Consider the following 23557-nt stretch of genomic DNA (forward strand, 5'->3'; position numbering starts at 1 on the left):
GATCCATCAAAGAACAACTTCCATGGTGAACAAGTAATATAGCCAATTTCCAAATCATGCTCATCATTAATCCGATGTTCAACAATGAAATCCGCTACAATTTGGCCTCTAACAGCTCTAAAAGATTCAAAGGCCAAATCATATTCAACAAGTGCATAAGCCCACTTTCCGGTTCTACCACTCAAAATCGGCTTTTGTAGCATATGATTAATAATATCAGCTTGACAAGTAACTATGCAAGTACTAGATAAGAGATAATGCCTCAACTTGGTACAAGCTTAATATAATCATAAGCACAATTTCTCAATAAATGTATACCTTGTTTCGGCGTCAATAAGTCATCGGCCCACATATATAATGATACACTCTTTTCCTTCGGTCTCTTTAGTCAAAACAGCACCAATATCCTTATCTTTTGCAGCCACATAAAGCCTAAAAGGAATACCTCTCTTAGGCGCCTTGAGAACCAGTGGTGAAGACAAGTATTTTTTTATCATCTCAAAAGCTTCTTATTGTTCTGCCCCCAAGTAAATTCAGCTTCATCTTTCAACCGAAGAATACGAGTAAAAACATCTATCTTTCCGGACAAATTAGATATAAACCATCTCAAGAAATTCACTTTGCCCAGAAACTTTTGCTAGTCTTTCTTGCAAGTAGGAGCCTCCACTTTTTTCATGGCTTCAATTCTCTTTGGATCAATCTCTATGCATTTCTCATGAATAATTAAGCCCAAGAATTTTCTAGCCGATACACCAAAACCATATTTAAGCGTGTTCATCTTCAATCCATACTGACGCATCCTCTCAAGAGCAAGTCTTAAATCAGCCAAATGATGACTCAAGCCGGCCGATATAATCACAATATCATCAATATAAACTTCCAAAATAATACCAAGTAAATCATGGAAGATCAAATTCATAGTTCTTTGATAAATAGCACCAGCATTCTTTAATCCAAAAATCATGACAACCCATTCAAACAAATCAACAAAATCAGGACATCTAAAGGCCGTTTTAGACGTATCTTCTTCGGCCATAAATATTTGATTATAACTTGTGTTGCCATCAAGAAAACTGATAACACGATGTCCAGAAGCTTCATTGATCAACATATCGGCTATAGGCATAGGATATTCATCTTTAGGAGAAGCTTTATTAAGATCTCTAAAATTAGTGCAAACTCTAATCTTGCCCGAATTTTTGTTTTCAACACGCACAATATTAGAGATCCACTCCGCATAACGAAAAGACCGAATAAATCCAGCATTTAATAAGCGATTAATTTCTTCTTTTATTTGATCATACATAGTAGGATTAAAATGCCTAGCAGGTTGTTTGTAAGGTCTAAAACCGGCTTTGATCGGCAGCCGATGGTCAACCAAATCAAGACTCAAACCAGGCATCTCAGAGTATTCCCATGCAAAACAATCAACATATTCTTTTAATAACTTTATTAAATCGGCTTTACAATCATCTAATAAATTTGCATTTACAAACGTCGGCCTAGGAATAAAACCATCTCCAATATCTACCTTTTCTAATGGATCAGCCGGTGTAAAACCATGGCCCAACTTATCAAAATCACCGAAGTCTTCAATGACCTCGCACATATCGTTCGTCCTCGCCCAATAGTGCCCAACGCGATGCTGCGTTGGACCGGTCTAACCGGTCTGGGGCACAAGTCTGACCGGTCAGCCGATCTGACCGGTCAGAGGCAGCGGTCTAACCGGTCGGCTCTGTGTCGCTGACCTGATGCATCATAGAAGTAAATGTAGCCGATTCTCCATCGGCTTTAGGACAGCAGATACAAAACCCTACTTGGTGCAACTGATCAAGTCGTAATCGGTCTAGTCCAGGCCCGATAAGCATTTGATGTTATCATGTGCACCAACAAACTCGGTTGCAATGAAAGAAGAGGCATCACCATGCACTACCTCAATTTCATCGCCGATCCACTGAATAAGAAACTGATGCAAGGAAGATGGCACACATTGATTGGCATGAATCCAATCATGTCCAAGTATAAGGCTGAAGTTACATTGCACCTCGGAGACGAAGAACGTTGTTGGGATCGTCTTGCTCCCAATGGTGAATTCCATCGAAGCAACCCCTTTTGCACCAATGGGATCACCTCCTCCAATGCCGCTGACCGTCATGTTCGTCTTGATTAGCTCTTAGTCCATCCCGCCAAGCTTCTTGTATAATGAATAGAGCATCAAATTCACAATTGCACCACTATCCACGAGCATACGAGAAACTGGCTTCCCATTGATATGCCCCCTCATGTAGAGAGCCTTCAGATGATTATCTGACTCATTGGGCTTCTGAAATATAGCCTCGCGCGGCCCAAAGTCCAGATGAGCAGCTTTCTCCACCGACATTGCCAAGTAATCATTTGGAGAAGTGCACAACATTGATCTCCATGTTGGTATGTTTAGGAGAAACTTCATAATCCACCAACTCCTCATCTTTCGCTGCTGAAGGAGCTGCTAGAAACCTTTGTTGTGCCAGGAGCCGAAGTGGAAACACTTTCTTCGGTTTTCTGCTCAGGCTCAGGTTCGACCGGTCTAACCGGTTGCTCTGAGCAATCAGACCAGTCCGGGACACCGGTCGGCTGGGGAGGTCCGACCGGTCCTGATGGCTAGTCAACTGCCTTGACCTACCACATCTTGCCTTGAGGGATCCTTGGTCTATATTTTTCAAAGTGCTCATCCCTCACCTTCTTCGCCTCCTTTTCCTTCTGTTCCTGGCGGCGAAGGCACTGCAACCTCCTTTTTTGAGTATGTGTCAACCCCGGTGGGCACCACCTAGGTTGAAAATACTTCTCTTTGTCTTGGCCTTTGGAGTTGCTTCTGCTGGCCTCATGATCATTGGCGAACACAAGTTTCTGAGAGGCATGGACTGATTTCTTAATAATCATCGGTCCCTTCTGTGCATCTTGAATTTTTTCTTTGCCATCCTCAACTTGCACAACATTGGTGACTGGTGCCTTCCCAGAATCAACTTGCATTGGCTCCGGTTCGTCCTTCTTTTCCTTGACGCGATATTCTTGGCGCTAAGGATGAACTTGGGCCGGTCTCTGTTGAGACCGGTCTGACCGGTCGGGATAGACTGGTCTGACCGGTCTGGGGTTTTGCCCCTGACCAGATTGGTGTTGCCCCAATCGGTCGTGAACCGGTTGCTTCAACCTGTCAAACACAGGTCCTCTGGAACTTCCCTCCCCTGAAAGTGTGGCGGATACAGGATCGGGTAGCATTGCATCCAAAATCTCCCATGCTCCCATGCGGGAAACTGAGAATCCGATGATGGCAGAGCCCATGGCATGGTAGCGTACATCAGCTGCATCTGTTGTGGAGGAAACAAGGTAACCACATCACCCTTGCGCTTACTTGATTCTCCTCTAGGAGATGAAGGTGCGCATTGTCACGGAGGTGACCTTGTTCTCTTTTTTAGCGGCCGATTGTTTCGAATGGCCTTTGAGTACTTGTTCAGCAACTGACCAAAGGTGAACTTCTGATTTGCAAACTTACCCTATACCTTTGGTTGGTTTGTCTTCCACGTACCCACTTCCGGACGTTTAGGCTTAAATGTTCGGGGTTGACCACTAGGGGCGGTCTGACCGGCCACCTGGACCGGTATGACTGGTCGGAGAAACCGGTCTGACTGGTCTCGGCTGAGCAGTAGACCGGTCTCCTGAAGAAGAACCTTCTTGCCCCATGGGTGCATGAGGCTTAAGGATTATTCTCAGGTTCTTGTTCTCATCAGGAGCTTTCTCCTGAACCACCTCCCTAGCCGGAATCTTGTTATCAACAGTCAACGGCCTCTCATCACCAATGATCACATTTTTGCCCTTTGCTCCTTTGGCTTGATCCGGCCGAATGAGTACCTTGGCGTTATTAAGATCAATGGTATGCACAGGGAAAGGAGCTTTGTCTATCTTCGTCTCCAAAAAGGTCAATCGTCCTTCATTTATGGCCGATTGTACCTGTCGACGAAACATCTTGCAATCGTTAGTTGAATGAGATGAAGAATTATGAAATTTACAATAAGCACGCCACTTTAGCTCCTCAAGCGGCGGAATCACATGAGTAATCTTCAAATGCCCAAGTCTTAACAATTCATCAAAAATACGATCACACTTGGACACATCAAAAGTAAACTTCATCTCTTCTTGCTGATTCCTTTGAGTTGAGAGATGCACAAGAATATGGTTTGGCCAAGGTTGGCCAAACAAACTCAGTAGCATACACCTCTTTATCCTCATCGTCCGAAGAATCAGAATCATATTCAACAATATGCGTATCTGAATGATGGGACTTATAAGTGTCTTTCTCCTTTCTGAAGTGATCTGAACCATCAAGTTTTTCTCTATAATTAGAACACAAACCCGCGAGAGCTAAATCGGCCAAATCTTTTTCAGAGAGAGTCAAATTGTAACATCGGTTTTTAATATCTTTAAATCTTTTAAAGTAACATCGATTTTTAATATCTTTAAATCTTTTAAAGTAACATCGGTTTTTAATATCTTTAAATCTTTTAAAGTACTCATGGATAGATTCATCTCTCCGCTGCTTAACCGATATCAAGTCTATCAAATTAGTTTCATTATCCCCATTATAAAAATGATCATGAAACCTATGCTCTAATTTGTCCCAAGAACGAATCGAGTTTGGGGCTAATGATGAAAACCAAGAAAAAGTTGTCCCAGTTAAAGACAAAGTGAATAAACGAACACGCAAAGATTTACTAGAACCAGCTTCTCCAAGTTGAGTGATATATTAGCTCATATGCTCCCAAGTGGATCGGTTATCATCACCGCTGAATTTAACAAAATCGGGAACATGCCAACCAGCAGGGTAAGGAATCAAATAGAAAGCATCAACATACGGCCTTTGGTAAAGCCGACTCCTACCCACATCTAAACCAAGTTTAGACTTAAACATACTGGCCAGATCTTCTCTCATCCTAGCAAGATCGACCTCATAGTTACCCGTAAATGTTTGGCCTAAATGATGTGTCATAGGATCAGAAGTGGACATCGTCTGTGTGGCATAATGAGGGTTTGGCTTGAGTAAATCATCCCAAACATCTTTGGGCATTGGTGGAGGGAACGGGGGTTCACCGTATGACTTTGTAGTGTACGGTGGCACAAAATCCGCCAATTCATCCTCTCGGCCAGAGGCAGCCGAAGAAGGAAGAGGCGCGATGTGCGGCTGTGACTCAGAGCCGACCACCATGGCACCGGTCTGATCGGTCGAAGCGATCGGTTGGATAGATCCAGCCACCGAGGCACCGGTCTGACCGGTTCGGCCATGGAAGACCGAACTATGCCTGGTGGTGGTGATTGCCCCACAAAATAATTCGGTGGCATACCATACTGAACATTTTCTTTTTGCATAGCCGAAGAACTAGGACTAGAGGTTTGATTAGAATAATCGTTAGCAACTCTCTTACCTCTATTTTGCAGATTCAAATCAATTAGTAGATCTTGTGTAATCTTCTACGATTGTTCAAATCTACTACAAAAGGCCTCCGCAAACTGCTTAATAGATTCGAATGAAAAACTTACATCGCTTGGAGTAGAAGCAGATGTTGCAGCAGCTGTAGCTGTAGTAGATGGGTTCGGCGGCGGCGGCGTGAATGTAGGCATGACGAACTTCTCCTTCTCGACGACGCCTTGCCGAGTCTTCCCATAATATGCAAGCAATCTCTTCGTGACCTCCTCTTGCTCCTTCTTGAGCTGGGCCTCGAATTGCTTGCGACGATCCTCAGGTATGTCCTCATACTTGACATCAATGGAAGTGGAATCTACCTTGGAGGGGATGGCCTTTTCACCGGTCATTGTAATCGATGGATGTAGATCTGTCCCCAGCGGAGTCGCCAAAAACTATGTTGACGCAAATCTGATCAACACACAAGCACTAAAACACGCGGATCACAACGATCAAATCACCAGTGAGGATCCCAGGTGACCGGTCATACCGGCCGCGCCAACCGATCATACCGGTCGGACGCAGAAAAACCCGTGAAACCTAAAACCCCAAGCTCGGGAGGGACCCATCGGAGCTTGAAGATCTAGGGTTGTCTTGCGGTCGGCATGCCACTCAAGACGTCTTTGAACGCCGTAGAGACGAGCAAAGAACAGCACGAGGTTAGAAAAGCTAGAGTTTGAGAAAAATAGAAAAATTGTGAATTGATTGATTCGATTGGGTAGAAGAACCTCAATCGGCCGTGGCCTTTATATTTATAGGCCAGGGAAGACGTACCCCTTCTAAATCGGGTTACAAACGGACTCTACAAAGCAAATCTAATCAGACTCAGATTACACAGGCATAGACCGGTCGGCCCAACCGGTCAGACCGGTCAGCCTCGGTATTTGCCAATTTGGGCTGCCAACACCCCTGAAAGAAATGAATTATTAGGGGCAGCGAAGTTACTCGTCCCTACAAATATCATTTGTTGTAGCGGAAACTTGGGGCAGGTATTGGGTTCGCCCCTAAAAATGCGTTTTTGCCCAACCCTAAAAACCATTTTCGTAGTAGTGAAAAGGCCGTGTTGTACCATACATAAGATTGAATGGGATGGCACATGCACCGACGGTAATTTTCATAGGTAGCTGTAAGTGGTGGATCGTCATGCTTTCCTTTTATTGCAAGATCAAATGCTGTTGGCATGCCTCCGTAATGCTAAAAATGGTGGTGGCTGTAGCGTGAAAGGTAGCAAACGCAAGGATGATGATACAACTACAATTGGTCGACGTGACTGAAAGGACAACATACCAGGAATGTCAACAAAAGAACCATGAATTTCTTACAAAGTTTCCTCATCTTTTTGGTCAGACCTAAAGTCAAATTTACACAGCTATCTAAGCATTCCTTCATGTACTATTGTCGTACAAACAAGAGATCGGCGAGGGCCATCGCGTCAAATTAAAGGGCCCAAATCCTTTGCTTCGTGCATCACACATGAGCAGAGGCAGTGTTCGAAATTTCGCCGCGCGAAATTCACTGATTTCGGCCCCCTCCGAAATTTAAAAATTTTGGAAATAATAATTTAAATATATTCTAAAATGAATTTCGGCCGAAATTTCGCGAAATTCGCTGATTTCGGCCATATCCGAATTTTTTTCTCAAACGAATTTCAAAACCTTGAGCAGAGCTACAGGAGAGCTTAAAGGCTGGTGATAGTACAGGAATTGCACACCAAAGGAAGCATATGGAGTCTTTCACTCAAATTCATGGGGCGTTTTCAGCTTCCGTGCTGCTTGAAGCAATCGGCGGCCGGACGGCGACGTGGAAGCAACCTGGCCTACCATGCTGGCTGCTCTACTGCTATATATAAACGAACTCAACCCAGCAGAGATGGCGACAAGCTAAGCTAGCGTAGGAGCCTCCTGTCAGAGCGCCATGGGCTCCGCTGCAGTGCTCCTCCTCTTCCTCACTACCGTGCACGTCGTCACGGCAGCAATTGTTCATGAGCACTCGCAGTGCCTCGACAACCCGCCGGACATGTCGTCATTGCGCGGCGTGCAAGCTGGCGAGGTCGTAGATGACCTTCCAGGGGGGTTCAGGGCCTATGTCACTGGCCCCTCCAAGTCCAGCCATGCCGTCGTCCTCGCTTCAGATTTCTACGGTTGGTCCAGCAACTTAAACGCTCCTCTAGTGCAAATTCAAAATCAGTTCTGTTGTTGGTTATTTTGTGGCCCGTCTGACTGAAATCTACTCTCTGTTCTTTCATCTAATGTTCTTCAGGGTTCGAGGCACCGATACTGCGGTACGTAAATTTTTCGGTTCTTGATTTCAAATTTCTTATGAATTTCAATCCAGCTCAAACAGCATGGGAAACAACATAATTTCCACACAAGTGATGGAATCCCAGTCCGCTTACCAACAAAGTTAGTTAAAAGTGTTTAAATTGAAGAGAGGCAGAGAGAAAAAAGGTGGACGAAGGGGAATTAGAGAAGGGTACCTTGTGCCAACAGTTATTTTATTTTGCTTGCTGATTTATTTGTAATGATCTGTGTCGCCACTAGCTACTTGTACACGTGGACACCAGTACTACAGCAGATAAAAACCAGGTCACATGTCCAAACGCACCCTAGTTTTTTGCCCTGAGAGTTGAAGGTAGCGTTTCAGACGGTTTCAAAATTGGAGACTGAAAACAGACAAGGACAATGACACTGAAAAAAAGAGCAGGAAATAGTTCAGGTTGAGCTGTGTACTTTTTCCTTCCTTGAAACATGATAGAACAAAGATTCTATTTTATAAAAAAGGGATAGAATACAGATTGAAGCATTACTATGAATTATCGGTGACAAAACAAGTACAGATAGATTATACACAGGGATGTCCTTGCTCCACAGAAAATAATAAATAAGACAGGAATAAAGCATCATGTTGTGATGTTTGCTTGAACTGGAATTGCAGAACGCATGGATTCTTCTTTGAGAAATTTTACGGTGATTGAAAAAAATAGGAGTCGTTCATCTGATAAAATCCTACGGTAGTGAAGGTAAAAAGTACCTAAAAGTACATAGGATAAAGTACCAGGACCAAGTACTAAAAAGTGGGATAGAATACTAAAGTAATTTAATTTTATAAATATTTTTCATAAATCAACGGATAGAAAAAAGTTCAAGGTAAAAGTTCCAAAAAGTACCCATCCGTACTTTACAATCATTGTAAAATAGCTCTTTTTCTTTTAGTTCTGTCTTCGCTTACATTATTGAGATACTAATAAATAGGAGTAATGCTGGAAACATGGTGTCCTAGACTTCCAGACTTTTGGAAGACTCGATCATAATTCTGGAATGGATAGATATTGTAGATCTTCATCAGACAGGGCAGCTTGCTTTATCGAACAATCAATAACAAGATTGGCTGTCTTACATCCCTCAGAAATTTTCACAAAACTAATAAAATAGGCTAAATTAGATCCCAAACGAATTTCAGCTCAAACTGTCTGTAATTTAAACTACCTACCATTAAAAGATCCCAAAGTTTAGATATATACAATCGGACCCACATGTTATTGACTCATGTGAACCCCACATATCAGTGAGATAACGATGGTATATATCTAACTTTGTGATCTTTTAATGGTACAGATCTAAATTTCCCATAAAGAAATCCCACACAAAAGCAAAAGAAAATAGCCATTGCTACACCAATCTACTTCGATTCAGTTGTTTAAAGAGTAAAGTCTATTTTTGACCATTCAACTATCGACTGCGTCCGGATTTGGCAATGCAACTCTAAAACCGGACATCCGCAGCCATCCAACTCTCAAAACCGTTCATGTTTGGCCATCGAGCTGTTTTGCTGGGTAGTTTTGCTGAGTTGGACGCCACGTGGCGGTGGGACCCACCTGTCAGCCCTCCTCTCCCTCCTCTCTCCTCTTTCTCTCTCCCTCTACCTCTCCTCTCTCCTGTCCAACTCCGTTGACCCTGCGTCGGCCGCCGCCCTTCCCGCGCACGCCTCTCCAGCTGACCCGGCCGGCAGCGCGGGCCCGCGGCGGAGCTCGAGCTCGCCCGGCGTGTTCGGCTCCCCTTCCCGGCGCGGCGACGGAGGCCCCTTCCCCTCCTTCCCTCCCTTCCCCTTCCCCTGCTCCCCTCCACAGCGGGAGCTCCCGCGGCGGTGCAGGGCGGAGCGGTGGCCGCCGGCCTCCCCTGCTCCCTCCGCGCCGGCCAGCGGGCGAGGAGCTGCGGCGGCCTCCCCTGCACCAGGCCGAGGAGCTACGGCGGTTGGCGCGGCGAGGCTCCCTGGGGGCCTCCCCTCCCGCACCCCTCCGCCACGAGCTCCGGTGGCCTGCACGAGGCGGAGCCGGCGCGCGGCGGGATCGGCCAGGCATCCCGCGCGCGGGCGGACGGCGCGGCGCGGAGCCTCGCGCGGGTGGCGGCGACACCTTCATGCTCCAGCCGCCGCGGGAGGAAGGAGCTGCCGCGGAGCACGCGCGGCCGGAGCAGGGGGCGGAGCGCCGGCGAGTAGGGCAGGGTGCGCGTGGCGGACGCGCCCTTGAGGCCGGCAAGCGTGCGGCGAACGCGCGCGGCATGGCGAGCAGGGCGGGGTGCGCGCGGCAGCCGCGGCCGCGACCCCTGCTCCCCATCCTCCTCTGGCGCCGGGCACCGCGGATGCCCGCCCACGAAGGCGAGCAGGGCGGCGGCCCTCAAGCTCCGGAGCCGGCCGGATCCGGGAGCACCTCCTCCTACTCCCTCCCATGGCGGATCGGGGCCGGACGGCGGCAAACGGCCGGGCACCCGCGGGCCTCCGGCGATGGCGGTGGCCCTGGCCGGCTCCCTCGACACGGTGGCGTCGGTCGGCGAGGCGAGCAGGGGCCGCCGGCGGCCGCGCCGTCCCCCGCCTTTGCTCCCTCCTCCTTCCTCTCCCTCTCTCCGGCTCCTCCTCCGCCACCGCCTCAGGTCCTCCGCTTGTCTCGGCTCCGGTGTGCCCCGCCCCTCTCGCGCGCTCGCCGGCCTGGGCGGCGGAGCTCGAGCTCATGCGCGCGTGCCGACGGGGATGGCGGAGCTCCGGCCGCCTACCTGGCTACCTCCCTCTCTCCTTCGTCCTCGGCGACGGCCTCCCTCCCTCTCTTCATTCGGCCAGGCAGGTTCCGGGCTGCGCGGGTCGGCAGAGGCCTGGCGGACTGACAGGTGGGTCCCACCGCCATGTGGCGTCCAACTCAACAAAACTACCCAGCAAAACAGCTCGATGGCCAAACATGAACGGTTTTAAAAGTTGGATGGCCGCGGATGTCCGGTTTTAAAGTTGCATTGCCAAATCCGGACGCAGTCGATAGTTGGATGGTCAAAAATAGACTTTACCCTTGTTTAAATGATGTTCAGTACTGATTTCAAAATTAAAATGTCATGGCACAATTCACCCTTGCTTGCTAGTTAAAGAAGTAATTGGTTGCAGTGCATGTGTAATAATGTAGAAAAATAGCAGATCAAGTTGCCGCAAAAGGGTACTACGTTGTGGTGCCTGATTTCTTCCATGGTGATCCTTACACCGACAGTAAAATCCTTTCAGAATGGATCAAATCTCATTTCCCAGTAAGTTTGCATTCACCTATTATTAATTTTCATTTTTACAAATAAATCACAGCGCAATGAATCCTTAACAAAATCATGCATCGCATCATGAGTTGAAAAATAAATTGATTGTGTGTTCGATCAATCTTACATGTCACAGCTGCTCAAGATGCCAAACCACTCTTCGCTTCTTTAAAAAATGAAGGAAAATCCATTGGGGTTGGAGGTTACTGCTGGGGTGGTGAGTGAAATCAGCAGCAATCACTACAGTTCAATGGCTTAGCCTGATTGGAATAATTTTAATTTCGAAATCCTTGTGCAGGATAAACATAAACATGCTAATGCTGCCTATTTTGTTTCTGATTAATTGGCAGGAAAATTTGCCACTGAGATGGCAAAAACTGACGATATAAAAGTAGCTGTCCTTTCTCACCCTGCTTATGTGATTGTTGATGATATGAAAGGTGTGTGTTTCTTTTACCACGGTTGCCACCCCCTGGTATACCTCAATGTGTATATATGACTACCATTGTGTTCGTGTGCTAACCATATATGTCTATCCAAAACTCAGAGGTCAAATGGCCAATTGAGATCCTTGGAGCACAGAACGACACAAGTGCGTCAGTTCGACCAAGCATTACGTCAAAGAATGGATGTGAGTTCTTGGTTTCTAGCTACCTGGGTTCGGTGGCACTCAATACCAATGCACACCAGCATATGTGAACTTGCTTGTCAGACCCTCACCCGTATATATGACCCTGCCCCTCCTCTTGCAGATTGAGTACTTTGTCAAGATCTTCCCAAGAGTTGCCCATGGATTTGCTTGCAGATATAATACCACCGACCCATTCGCAGTCAAAAGTGCTGAACAAGCTCTTGCTTACATGCTCGACTGGTTCAACAAATACTTGAAGTGAAGACATGTCCTTGTCTGTACACGATTGTTTCAAATGAATAAAACAGAAGTGTATTTCCTTGATTCTAGATTGTAAGCTTGCACACCATGAAGGGCTTACCACTAAGCCTTGCAAGATATATTAAGAGCAAAGCACATGACTGTTTTTTGAACTGGAAACACAGCGAGGGAAGCCCCCACTGTGATAAAATTTATTAAAAGGGGTTAAAGTGCAAGTTACAAGAGATACTTACAGAGGATATGGCTATGCTGGATAAAAAAACTAGGCTGTACAAGAGAAGCTAGCAGGAAAAAAAAAACTATGAACAAGGAGTCTAAACAAAGGTGTTAGCCCAGGTTAGAAAGGGAGTTTCGAGAGAAGCACATGACTGTTATCCCACGATCTCTGATGGCCAAAGGAAGGTAAAAAGATAAGAGGGTATAATATCCCAATATAAGGCTTCGGAGATGACAACTTCAAAAGTAGGTTCTTTATATGATTTCTCAAAACAAACAATGGATGTGAAACCACGCATCGATCTGGACGAAGAAAATAAACCGGTAATAATCACGTTTCCGGAAAACCAATACTACCTCCACTCGTTAACACAGAATATGACAATTTGGACAAAGAAAATGAATTGGTTTTAGTTTGCTTCGCTTGTCCAAAAACGTCAAGTATTAGTGACCGGAGTGAGTACCACAAAGGGAATGAGTATGTCAATGTAACACGAAGAAGGAACCATAAACATTGTACAAGTTTCCTCACCAATTCGATATAATGTCAAACTAAACTCACTCCAAATGTCCAAAACGTGGCTATATATATTTATAATCTGTCCAAAATATGGCTACAAGTTGTTCGGTGCACGTAACTGTAAAACATGATTAACATGTAGCCTTGAACTTAAGAACACCTAGAATTATTAAGAGCATGAATGAAATGAGTAGATCTTCACCGGCCACACGTAGTTGGCGGCGCTTGAAGATGACATGATGACGGCGGTGAAGTGGACGTCGTCACTTGCAGTGGCTCGGCTTTTCCGTCACCATCAGCGCACTCTAGATCAGAAGTACAAGAATATAGGGCTGGTGGGATTCTCCATGAAAGCGCAATGGGGGGCGGGGGGGGGGGGGGGGGGACCCGAATCTGGGCGTTGGCCCCCTTAAGACTCGGTCCCAATGATTGGCCGATATCATTATCCAACATTCTCTCCTTTGATCATAAGGCTAATCATCATAGGTTGTCTCTCAATGGAACATAACACCAAAGTAATGTGTCACAATGGTCAATCAAGTACCATAAGATCTCATTACATATAGTATTCCATTCTAAATTGATTGAATAACTTTATAATACGTTATGGGAGTTGGCTCTACAAATAGTCCTCTTCTGTCCAGAATTAAAGGCTTTCCAGGAAATCCAAATTACTAGGTGGTAAGCCTTTAGTAAGTGGATCCGCAAGCATAAATTCTGTATTGATGTGCTCAGTCTTAATTATCTGATCATGGACTCTATCTTCCACAACGTGATACTTAATGTCGATGTGTTTGGCAGAAACACTCAACTTTTTATTACTCAATATAACACTGAGGGTTAGTTGTCATAGTACAAAAGCAGTGGTTCCAAAATGTTGTCAACACTCTTAATCCCATAATAAAGATCTTTAGCCATACAACCTACCCAGTAGCAACAAAACATTGCCACATACTCAGCCTCCACTGTCGACGATGCAGTGACTGATTGTTTGGAGCTTTTCCACTATATTGCTCCTCCTACAATGGTGGAGATGTAACCTGACGTGGACTTCTTATCATCTACATACCCCACAAAATTTGCATCAGAGTAACCGACAACTACAAGGTTGTCGAACTTTCTATAAGTGGACATGTGCTTTTTAGTACTATGCAAATAACGCAGTACTTACTTAACGGATTTCCAGTGGTCTCATCCTAAATTCTTTTGATATCTGTTTTTCACAACTTAAATTTCAATTTTGGGTTGTGAATATCATTTTGAATAAACTTAACCATCTTCTAGAGTTTTTGATAATATTTCTAGATTTTGCTGGAATTATTCACAATTTCCTGGAGCAAATTTAATATTTTTGGAAGGTTCTGGAAACCTTTTAACGAGCTTCAAATATTTTATTTAGGTTCATCTTGTCCAATTCTATTCCCATATTTTTCTCTAGAATTATGGATGCATCAGAGTATTTTTATATACTTCAAGGCAATCTTAATGTATTTCTGGATTTGTTTTCTACTGAATAACATTTTTTCTTCCAAAATAAATAAAACCCTATCCTATCGGGTCGAGCCTGCAGCCGCGAGCCCAACCGAATCAGGCTTGCAGCCATCATCCCCTACAGGGACATGGGCAAACCCACTGTTTGTACGTGCACTGCATTTCAGCGAAAAAATGAAGGCCTCGCGAGCCGCCGCAGCTATATGTCGTGCGCGCTACAAAAGCGTGATCCATCGCCTAAAGCAGCCCAAGTACGGCCCATCACCACCTCCTCCAACTCCGACGAGGTTAGAGTTCTGGGTTAGGGTTCGGGGTTGCCGGAGGGCGGCTGCTCAACCCCGGCCATAGAGGGAGGGAGGGCGGCGGTAGGCTGGCCCCGTGGAGGAGGCGGGCGTGGGGGTGGCGAGGCTGGCGGCGAGGGCGTAGTCGGCTGGGTGGCAGGAGATGGCAGTTTGGCCGGGGCGGGGGTTGGGGAATCGACAGTGATGATGATGGTGGACGGAGGCGGCGGAGGCGGTGGGAGGGCGGGCGGCACGGGCGAGGTAGGGTCCCATCGGAGATTCTCTCCAACGCCGGTCGGTGCGGAACTCGAGCGGGACCCTAGTCTGGCCATGCCGATGGGGTGGGGGAGGGGCTAGGCGGCGGGCGGTGGATGGTGGGAGCCAGAGTTAGAAGATAGGGTGAGGAAGAAGGGAGGAGCGCTCGTGGTTCCTTTAGGTGATGGATTCGTGAACCGTCATGCGAATCAATACCGAGCCGTGCCCTCGCAAGCACCCATGCCGGCCACGTTCCTGCACCCCGTGCCTTGCCCTACTCCTTCACTCTCGCCTCGTCGCGCTCAATTGCTGGAAATGTTAGGGGTCACGCACACTACTGTGAGCGGACCAGTTGTAAAAGGCCCAGTGATGGCCCACTAGAGCTTCCGCTGCCGCCGCCGAGTTAGGGTTGCAAAATTGCTCGTATTAAGGTCCCGAGGGAGTGGCCAGTGGCGAGGTCACCGCTGGCCGGGGTGGTGATCGAGATGGCGGTTTAAGGGTTTCAAGCTTCCGGGGTTGGGTGGCCTCCATGGCCGGTGGATATATATATATATAGAAGGGGGAGGTCGGGGACGGCAGCGGCCCGGAAGTGGTGGTAGTTCGGCTAGTGGAAGAAGCGAGGCGACGCGTGGGAGCCACCAGTCGGGCGGGGATGAAGCCCCGGGGGGTAGTGGACGGCGGCGGGGCAAGAAGAAGGTCAGGACTGCAGTGTCGCGGCAGTAGGTGTTGGTTGGCGGGTGGCACGGCAGCGTCAGCCGCCAGCCGGGGCTGTGGATGAGGGTGCGAAGGAAGAAGATGAGGAGAGGGGTCGGGGTACTAATCAACTGGCAGTAACGCAAGTTACCCCCAATCAGGGGTGGATATGGGCCTAGGGCCACTAGGGCCATGGCTCTAGGCGTGGCCCAAATCTCTCTTATACCCTCTTTATTTTTCCATAGCCTAGGAACTCCAATCATGGATCGGCCCTAGGCATATAGCACAGTAGCAACATCGTCATGGGCTAAAGGCTCAACTATTTCTTTGCAGCCCACCATCGGCTTGCCCAGCAGGCCCAGGAGCTAGACGGCCTCCGGTCTTGGCCTTTCTTCCTCATGCTCGCCTAGTCCTCCTTGCTGGTGCCAACCCTAATGGCCGGCGGCGCCGGTGTCCTTTCAATGCGCCTTGGTGGTGCCAGGAAGAACCATCTCCCCACGGTTGCCCAGCTCCCCTCCTCCCGCCAACCCGACCTCTCCAGCTCCCCTGCTCCGGTGAAGTTGTGAAGACAAAGGCGCCTGGAGGCCAGCGCAGCGGCACACATGAATACAAGGTGTCTGGAGGTGGAAGCAAGACGCAACGCCTCTTGGAGGCTCGAGCTGGAGCATGGAGACCGGACCGGCCGCAAGCACAAGCTAAAGCAGGTCAGTTTTTATTCCCCAATCTGGCAATCCGATAATCCCTAATTGCTAATTCCCATTAGCCATATTCTCTTCTTGGATTGAATCATTCAAACGTATGACTTGCAGGGTTAGGGATAGTTTGGGATTTTGGGTGGTCTAAGTGCTTGTCTGAGTGGCCCTAGGCGTAGAAATGCGCCAGCTCCGCCACTCCCCAATAGCCCTCACCAGTATTGCCAGATCAGAAGTTGTTGTCACCGCCATTCGGTCCAGCACCTCCCTTGCACAATTGGAGTGAGGCATCGCTCCCCGAGCCTCTGGGCTGCGCCTCCCTTACATCACCGCCAAGTTCCGCTCACCAAGGAAATTGATTGCCGCCGCCCCTGACCTCGCCGTCAGTTTGCCTCCTCCTCTTTCCCGACAAGAATACGGTCACCTTGGTGCATCCCTACTGCAAGTAATTAGCAAAATAGATTCCTCTCAAGGTCACCTTTCTTTTGCCCCAGGGCATTCCCGGCTATACTGGAGGCCTTGTGCCAATCTCTAAAATGAGGGCCTATGCCATGGTAGAACGCAAATAGAAAAGCTTTGTTTTGCCTATGTAGCAGTTACAAAAATTGTTAACAGAACTTTGTATATGTAATAGTTGCATTGGGAACACAAATTTGAAATTTAGGTCTATATTTCTTTGGGAATGAAATCTCATCTCTTGTCAGATCATTGATCTCTTGGAAGGTCAATCTCGAGATTATCACAAGAAGATGAAAAGAACAAAGTTAATAGAAACAAATTCCTACATTGTCTAATTCATCTAAATTTTGAAGGATTTGGAGGTCAAATTGAAGACAAGACAAAGAAGATTAAAATAAACTACCTATACTGTTGTACTGATGCACCTTGCGTCGGGCGTGCAGCGGCCGCACGTCAACCACATGTGCATGGCCGACGCTTGAGTAGAGACTAAGCTTGCTCGTACCGCCGTGAAAGCATCTAGGCCCCTAGTGGGTTTTGGTGGATTGGATGGCACCATGATTAAAGCACTAAACATCTTGTCGAGTATATGAGCACGAATTAATTATTATATCAGTAATATACATGAAGAAATGAATTAATGTTCAAGACAAAAAGCTCATACAACAAGTTGTGTGCTATGTCATGTTTAAAAGTGATGAGTTTAACATGCTGCAGTCATTGCATGGATTGAGACATGTATGAATGACCATGAATTGATTCTCATATCCAAATGAAACATGTGATAGAGTCATAGCACCAAAAAGGGAATTTATTGTGAGAAATGGACATTCTATCAAAAGGAGATACAAATTACAATGGCATTATGAAGAATGGATATCATTGGTGATTTAAATGTGATATAAGCCTATATGAAGCTCTATGTGATGCATGGATGAAGAGTTGGGATCCGGAAAACGTTTTGAGGGACTAAGCTTGGAGAAGGGAAATTGGGTTGTGCTGAAGGACCAATGCTAGGGTGAAGAAACTTTCTTGGGATTCAACTTGAGGAATCTTGGTCATGTATGGTGTTCATATTGGCAAAGTATCAATCTTTCTAGAATCATATTGTGAAGATGTTGATTTGAACTAGAAGTGGATTTTATTCAATGACAAAAGTTCAAGTCATTAACTCAAGGAAGATGTAATCAAAGTAAGGAGACAAAGGTGAATGCAGTCCTTAGATTGTGATTGATCAAAGCACGACATGTGGTAGAAAAGAGAAGCTCAAGTGGTCAAATGTAATTTATCCTTGATCTTGAGTATAGGTATGACGTACTATCAAGAGTTATGCATCACAATGACTTTTAGTTTAGTCTCAGTGCTCACGTAACCCAAGTGAGTTCAGAGAGACAAAAATCCTCACGTGCACTTTTGGCTTGTCTGCTAGGGCCAATCCGGAAGATTCGGATTTGGTACACATGGCACTAACTACTACGTTTGAATACCCAGAAGTTCTGAGTTATTGGATCCGGAAGTTTTGGATTCTAACTATCATCTAATGGCTAGTTTTCTTGGGACCGGCTATTTATACCCTTTGGCTCCCTCCTTGGCGGGCTGCTTTTCCAAGCTATGTTCTGTTGATTGCTGGTCGTCCCAAGAAGCTTGGTAGCCACTTTTGAGCTCTCCCCAACCTCTCTTTGTTAGATTGTGTGATTAGAGAATATCCTTGAGTTGGGTTTCGGAGAGTGACTATTTGAGAGCACCAAAGAACACAGGAAACCTTGAGCACTTGAGTTTGGATGAAATTGTTTGAGTTGCATTTGTTACTCTTGGAGCTTTGGCTCCTAGATGGCTAGGTGTTGCCCGGTGAGCTCCCAATCATGTGGTGAGCCATGGGAAGTTTGTGCAGGTTGTGCTTCGCCTCAGTAAGGGAAGAAGCAAGCTAGTGAAGTGAGGAAGTGGTTGGAAGAAGACCGAACTCGGTGGAGTGAGGTGAAATACATTTACGTTCCTAAAGAGTTCGTCAACGGAGAGTAGGATTCATGGTGGTGAATCCGAGCTTTGGTAAAACAAATCCTTATATCAATTGCACTTGTTTTATCTTCTGGATTGGAGAAGCTCTCCATTAGATATTTGTTATCTTGGAGAGTTTGCTGTTTTGTGTGTGCAGAATCTATGTAAACTTGCCCTAGAATCTTCATCGAGCAGACTTTGCAATTGGGGTTTGAACTTACATTCAATTTACTCGCACTATATTTATCTTCTTCACTCTGCTATGTGTGTACTCGGAAGTTCCAAAAGTGTATTTAATCCGTTGCATTTGAGTGAAAATTTGTAGATGCACCTGTTCATCCCCTCTCTAGGCGACATCACGGTCCTCTCACGCCGTCTTGGCACCGGCTATGAGTGATTAATGTGGCTTGAAGGCATTCTTAGTAAGATATCGATTGTGAGACGAAGCACTATGAATATGCAAGGAAAATGAAATGTTGATTGAAACTATGTCACATTGGATTCTCTCCTAGTTTGTACCAGTGAATTTAGATCGTCACGGCCTCACGGGATAGAAATACAATGGACTGAAGTGCTCCAAATTACCGTACCGTCCGCACTCCCCAGGACACAATTGTTTTACCCAAATCCCGAGCCCTCCAGTGCAACGAATCGACGGGAATTTGAGCTACAGCTCCCATCGGCTTCTATGTCTGTTTTCGAGCTTTTTCAGTTTAGTGGCTAGAATCTATATTTTATCATGTTTAAGTCACTGCGAACCTGTATGGCTCATAGATTCATTGTTTTAGCTCCATTTTAGTTGTGTTAGCTTTGTTTTAGTGCAATCTATCTCATTGAAGCATTTTTAATTTAGAATCAATTTGATTAGTGCTTATTTGAGTTATATTTTCTAATTAAAAGCAAGTTCTAACTCAGTTTTCACAATTAAGATTAAATTAATTAAATACCAACTTAAATCTATCTTTCAGATAACTTGTTTACTCACATGTTTTATTTGCTAGTTAAAAAATTAATTGATATAATTTATACATAAACTTGACTAAGTTTATCTCATATTTACAAATATAAATTAAATTGTTAATTCTACTATAACATTTACATATGTTTTTGTTAAAATAAATCTAACTTATAGTTTTCTTTTTTATTATAATATAAAAAGTTCCCATATCTTTATCTTGTGAGTGGTAGCTCCATTTTTATTGTTTCTTGTGCTCCTGCTATCAGAGTTTCGAGCTCTAAACTTTAGTGAGATCTTTTTAATATTTTTCTTCTGTTTTGAGCTCTAAACATTTTAATATCTTTATCTTCTGTTGTGAGTGATAGAGTCCGGAACGAAGCTTTTCGGGAAAGGGTAGGGGTGGCACCAATTGAGGAGAAACTTACCCAACATCGGTTGAGATGGTTTGGACATGTCCAACGGACGCCTCCGGAGGCGCCGGTGCGTAGTGAGGTGCTAAAGCGTATTGATAAGGTAAAGAGGGGTAGAGGTAGACCTAAACTGACTTGGGACGATTCGGTTAAGAGAGACCTTAAAGATTGGGATATCTCTGAGGAGTTAGCTTTGGATAGGAGCGCTTGGAGACTAGCTATCAACGTGCCTGAACCATGACATTTGCGTCTTTTGGGTTTCATCTCTAGTCTACCCCAACTCGCTTGAGACAAAAGGCTTTGTTGTTGTTGTTGTTGTTGTTTGAGTTGTGTTCTTAATTGTTCTTATTTTGTGTGTTTTTTTCGTATGTTTGTGCTGATGGTTGTTGCGAGTAGAAGGAACGCAGTTTGAGAGTTGAAGGTTAAAAGTTTCAAGAGCAAGTGTAGAAGACTTTGAGCAGTAATTTTTTGAAATCAGGGCAAGTATATTTCTTGAACATAGTTCCGTCCTAATAACCTTACACTTGCACGCAATAACATGATGGGTTCCTGCTTTGGCCGTATTGGTTACCATGTCCTTGAAGCCAGATTATTTAATTAATTGTTGGGTAGTTTGCTTAGTTGCTAAATATTGGTTATGGGTGGTTGAATAACACAATACTTGATACATGATTTATCACTTTTGGAACAACTGAGATGAATTGGTAATAATAATTAATTTAAAACTATGGAGCGACCACTCGGCAGTGCAACACTACTAGAAAAAATGATTAACTGAGGCAGGCAAAAACGATTAATCGATGCATTTTTCGCAACCACCTCAGATCAAAGGTCATGGTAAATGACCTATTTTCAAGGCGGTTTGTCGCTGCTCCGGCGCTCGCCGCCATTGCCGCTGCTCCGAGCCGGCGTCGGCGCCCGAACCGCTCCACCTATGGTGGGGGAGGTGGCGGCGGTGGGAAGAGAGAGGATGGGGCGGGGGATAGGGAGAGGAACGTGCGTGGGAGCAAGAGTGTGGTGGAGAGGGAGAGGATGGGCGACTGAGTGTGGTGGTGAGGGAGAGAGAAATGTGAGACTCCAAATCCTAAGAGAAATATATACACTAAGCGGGATATAGGGTCAAGATGGGTTGATTGAGCTCCTAGTTGGACCTGTATTTTTTGAGGCGCACCTTATAGTGTGCCCGCCTCATATAATCGATTAATCGAATTGTTTGCTTTAGAACAACCACCTCGGTTAACTAATATTAACCCTAGCGGGCCTTCTAGTGTGCCCGCCTCGGTTAATCCATTTTGCGAGGTGATTTTTAAACCATCTCGATTAATAAAAAAATGATCATCTTGGTTAATATCTGGTATTAACCGAGGCGGTTGAAATTCCTGCTCGGCTCGAAGGTGTTTAAAAAAGGTCGCGATAAATCATTTTTTAAGTAGTGCAACCACGGGAATTAATGGGCTTTGGTCCTAGCCAAGTAATTAGATATCTCTAATTTTTAGTGGTGAATTCAACGCATGGGCCTGTGATAAGGGGTTCGTTGTCTGTCAAGGGTGTACTCTTTTATTTGGTTTTGCCACACCTTGGTGGAGATTCACTCACGCAATTGCTGAAATTTTCGTGGGCTTACTGACTTGTTAGGGAGTCTTTGGAAAAGCTTCATAGTTAATCCCTCCCACTCACCTCGAAAGCGTTTATGGCCTTGCAAACATAGGCATCAAGAGAGACACAACTTGTGGGTAAAAGTGTATAACCTCTCACGGTCAAGAGCGGTCTAGACCCTCACATGACTTATTTAAATTTAATCTATGGTAGAATGCATTTGAAGCTTTATTTAGTACATAATTATTTCTTTGTTTCATAAAGGTATGCAATATTCATTCATGGCTTAGTAAATAGGTTGTTAATGTTCAACTATTTATTTAATGCTTACGCTTTATTCAGCCATTTTTTATCCTTGTTTAAGCTTTGCATGTTAATTATTTTTTAATATACTTACTGAGTACGAACCATAAATGTACTTACGCTTGCTAAAATCGTTGCTCCAAAGAAAAGGTTGTTGTGAAGTTTTCTAAAGATATTACTGAGTTCTAGGCGTACGTAACCCCTAGTGGATTGTTTGGTGTGGAGCCTTCGTTTCTAGGAGAAGATGTATATCTCTGATAGGTTTTTAGTTATTGTAAATTTCTTTTTCATGATATTGTTGCTCATTATTTTATTATGATGTTATTATATGTATGGAACTTGATTTTGTTATAAATATTGCTATGTATTTGGTTTTGTTTAAAAAAATGGGCGAGTGCATAATACTCGGGTAATAACATAAGCCATAAGGCCAGTGGGCGAGTGCATAATACTCGGGTAATAACATAAGCCATAAGGCCAGTGCATCGGGTAATAACGTAAGCCATAAGGCCAGTGCATACTTGAGCATATATTATGCTTCCGATGCAGTCTTCATTTGTTTGATCTTATTTTGAGTCTTTGGATTTTGAAAATTTCCAAACTTATCGACTTTTACTGTAACAGCGTGAACAGTATATCCCTATCTTTTAGGGGCTTGCTGGTGGAACACAAAGCCAGGGTCAACCCATTGGCCATAATAGGGTTCGAGTCACCCATGAGGTACGTACAGAAATTGGTTTTCAGTTCCTGGACTCAAGTTCCTTATGAATTTCTGTCCAGCCAAACTACATAGGGAACAGTAACACAATTCCTACGGAATTCCTGTGTTCCAAATTTCCAATATCTTGCTTCACTATCTTCCATCACAACCATAACAACTAGAAAAATAAACAAGTATCTTCTTTTAAGAATAGAAAAACTGGAAAATTTCATTCACAAAAGAAAAAAGCATGAGACCCAACAGCCCAACACGAGGCATGATGTTTTGGCCCGACCCAAACAAGACACGCCCGATATCCATTGTGCCTGGGTCGACACGGCCCGGTACTCCGTGCTGTGCGTGGGCTGTCACCATGGCACGACGGGCGGCCCGGTCCGGCACGAATTTTACAGTTTGGCCCAAAATGGCTCGTAACTCCTCAGCTTTGGCCCATGTATGATATGGCAACCCGGCCTGCTTGGCTCCTCCAAGTCTCGAAGACTCCAACGCTCCAGTCCTCTTCTCCCCATGCCCAGCCAGATGCTCTCCGTCGCCAGCATCCCTTCATCCTCCGCCTCGCCCTCCATCCCTCGTCCCTCCTGGCGGCACATAGGAAGGTGGCAAGTGGCGGCGCACAAGGGCCGAGAGGCAAGTCACGGCGGCGCGTGGGCAGGTCACGATGGCGCGCAGGGGCTACGCCAGCGAGCTAGGCGGCGGAGTGCAGGGGGGAGGCGATGCAGATTGCAGCATCAGCGAAGTAGCAGGCGGCGGCGGCGGGCAAGAGGCCGCGGTGGAGCGCAGGGCGTGGAGTGCAAAGGAGGCGACGATGAGCAGATTGCAGCGATGATGAGCGAGCAGGCCAACGGGCGCGGCGACATCGGCAGGTGCAAGCGGTGGCCGTTGGGCACTGCGGCGGCGAGGCGGAAGGCGCGGAAGCCGGCGAGCGGCGACCGCATCAAGTGCGCCGTCGGTGGACGGCACGGGCATCACGGATTTCCCGTGCTATTCGGGCTGACCTGGCACGAAATGAGCTCGTGGACTCGT

The 23557-nt window shown here is 45.8% G+C and overlaps 1 pseudogene; it reads left to right on the forward strand.

The window, feature by feature from the left end:
• The first annotated feature begins 7387 nt into the window (after positions 1–7387).
• LOC120679325 lies at positions 7388–12007 on the forward strand (annotated as a pseudogene).
• Positions 12008–23557: the final 11550 nt, after the last annotated feature.

This window comes from Panicum virgatum, chromosome 6N (assembly GCF_016808335.1).
Source record: "Panicum virgatum strain AP13 chromosome 6N, P.virgatum_v5, whole genome shotgun sequence".
Classification (NCBI taxonomy): Eukaryota; Viridiplantae; Streptophyta; class Magnoliopsida; order Poales; family Poaceae; genus Panicum; species Panicum virgatum.